A 3,008-nucleotide genomic window follows, 5' to 3' on the forward strand; every position below is an offset into this window, starting at 1 on the left:
ATTTACTAAATTCAATCACTGAATTTTCCAACTGACAGAATGTTAGATGTGTTAGTATGAAACTGATATGATATGAAGCACTTACGATCTTTGTGCTCTACTTTCCACAGCCTCTCAGTGCCAGTCAGATGAGCAGCACCTGGAGCGATGTTCAGTTCCTCTCTGCAGACTCCTTCGGCAGACACCTGCAGCTGCTGCCCACTGAACCTCATCACGACCCTTCAGCTGTTGTTCTGGTAACCAAACATTTATTTACTAAAGCCAATTACAAAATTTTCCAAAGTTGTTTCTGCTGTGTAGAAAGTGACAGAATATTAGATCTGTTAGTATGAAACTACTATGATATGAAGCACTTATGATCTTTGTGCTCCCACTTTCCACAGCCTCTCAGTGCCGGTGAGATGAGCAGCGCCTGGAGCGATGTTCAGTTCTTCTCTGCAGACTCCTTCAGCTTCTAGCAGTCTGGAGTATTGTACAGTGCTGCAGCTGACACACACACACACGCATACACACACACACACACACACATACACACACACACACACACACACACACACACACGCACATACACACACACGCACATGCACACGCACACACACTCACACACACACACACACACACACACACACACAAGCTCTAATGTTTGTTTTTGTTTTTTCTATTTCTAGTCAGTGAACATTAGGAGGTACTTCCTCGGAATGATGAGGGGTCCAGAGAGTCGGCTCTGCTGGTTTAAAACCACCAAGACACACTGGTTGAACTACGAGGTAATCCCAGTCTTTATTACTCTGATGAAGAGAACTGACATTAATGATTATTAGAGGAGCATTTATGTGAAAAAAATCTTGAGTTTCAGCTAATTGTCATTTGCAGGGATTCCTTTATTATTCCGAAACCGAGGACTGTTGCACTGGCATACAGGTAAGAGATTATTCATTGTAGCCTCACAAAACCTTTGTTAATTGCACTGACTAATTTTGCTCACTTTAAATTGTTCTCTTAAGGGTGTATCTGGGACGGTTACAGAATTAATTTCCTGTCACCGCATGGAGACTGTCACTGTGGAACGTGAGGTCTATGTGGTAAATTTATTACACTGTCATGATGTGTATATGTAGATAATAACTTATGGAATTTTGTCTGTTGTACATTTGTCTACATTGTCCATATTTGACTTTGTTTTTGTGTTTTTAATTAACAGCAACTCTTGAAAAAGGTGACCTGCACTTTCCTGTATGTGGGTCCAGATGGTCAGGTGGACACCTCCACTTGGGTGCAGGAAGAGAATTGTAACTCTCCAGACAGTGATGCAGAGAGTGAACCAGACTGGGAGGTAATTCCATGTTTCAGACCCGATGTGTATCAATACTGCTTTTCCCCTGAATGTGCATCTGCATAATGTACTGTGGGAGATTTAATGATTCATTGCTAATTTGACTCGCAGGAGAATGAGCATGGCCTCACGCCAGAGGAGTTGGAGGTGCCCTTTACTAGGTACTGTACGATCCTCTTCACAGTTTAATGGTGTAAGGCATGATTAACATACACTAAGCATTTACACCTGTTGTTTCTTAGACAGAGGGGTTACAGACATCGGACTGAAGCTGCGTGCTCTCCGTCAGGCGTTCTCTGTGAGTAAAACCTTGGTTTAGCTGCTGTTGTTATTCAGGTACATTACACTCTGCTTTAACTTATATTGTGTGCTGTCTTATGTTCAGACTCTGCTTGCCAGCATCCACAACCAGAACTTTCTGTTTGTGGTTGGAAAGATCGTGGTGCGTCTGGCAAGAGCTAACAACCAGGTGACTTCAGAATGATGATAGACTGTTTCACTGTTGTATAAAATACTTTCAATGTTTTAGTGGTTAAATCTAGAAGAACAGGCAATTTGGCAGTGAAGAAAACTGCATTAGCATACATTTTAAAACACGAGTGCAATGTACATGCAGTAATTACTGGCATAACTAGAATTAATAGCAAATTTTCTGTTTTGTAATAATCACAGCCTGCTAATAATTAAGGACAAATATTAAAATAAAATGTGTGATGAAGACGGCTCTGGGAAATGCAATACTTGAAAATTTGGCCCATTTAGTACATCCTCTGTGTAACTTTAGTGGAGTACTGGACACACATAGGCTTTTACATACTGCTTCTTGTTAGGGTTTAAAATCAGCAGCCACGTTGAACACCATAACCAGAGTGAGTTATAGAGATTTTTTTTGTTTGTTTTTTTGTTTTGTTTGTATGAGTCTTTGGTTCAATTCCTGAGAAAGTCGTCCTATCAGGAGTCAATTATGACAAAGCTCTTTGGGGCCCAGGTAAGCTCGCAAATGCCTGTGTAAAATGACAGATTTTTTTAATCTAAAAGTTTTTGATTATATAGAAAACACGACTCGAATACGTAAAGCATATTTCTTTTTGTACCTTTTCTCCTCTGTGCAGCTCCACCATTAGAACTTCCTGGATGTGTTTTATGAGCTGCTTCTTTTCGGCTACTTCGGGAACAGCTCAACACCTGAGGCAGTAAGTGTCTTATCGGGAGATTTCAAAGTGCTGCTTGAATGTAGTTTCAGAACATGGTCTATTTATCTCATTTTGTTTTTCAATATTTTTAACCCTAATATTCCTAAAGTTTGAGGGAGGATTCTTGGAGCGCCTGTTTGCTCTCTTCAGCATGTGGGACGTGGAAGTGTGGGAGCCTGCGGCAGAGCTGTACTTCACAATGCTTTTTGTAAGTGTCGAATATCTTCTGATGCCACGATACACAAATTCTCAGCATTGTATCTTTAACTCAGTGTTGGATTTTTGTGTGTGTGTGTGTGTGTGTGTGTGTGTGTGTGTGTGTGTGTGTGTGTGTAATTTGTCAATACGATCGGCTTACAGTGCTTTGTGAAGTACTGTTTTCACAGCCCCGGAGCTCTACAGCGACCCTGCGGCCTTATCGAGTGCAGCTTCACGGCTCCTTAGGAAGCATGTCCAGCTGATGATGGACACTTTGGAGAAGC

General features: G+C 41.4%; 1 long non-coding RNA gene across 1 annotated transcript; it reads left to right on the plus strand.

Annotated features, from left to right (window-relative positions):
- Nucleotides 1-1,567: 1,567 nt before the first annotated feature.
- LOC108278651 (uncharacterized) lies at nucleotides 1,568-2,690 on the plus strand. Its single transcript, XR_001815372.3, has 5 exons — nucleotides 1,568-1,631; nucleotides 1,719-1,802; nucleotides 2,253-2,321; nucleotides 2,446-2,526; nucleotides 2,636-2,690. It is a non-coding gene; the product is annotated as an uncharacterized LOC108278651 (long non-coding RNA).
- Nucleotides 2,691-3,008: the final 318 nt, after the last annotated feature.

The sequence above is a fragment of the Ictalurus punctatus genome, chromosome 18 (assembly GCF_001660625.3).
Source record: "Ictalurus punctatus breed USDA103 chromosome 18, Coco_2.0, whole genome shotgun sequence".
Classification (NCBI taxonomy): Eukaryota; Metazoa; Chordata; class Actinopteri; order Siluriformes; family Ictaluridae; genus Ictalurus; species Ictalurus punctatus.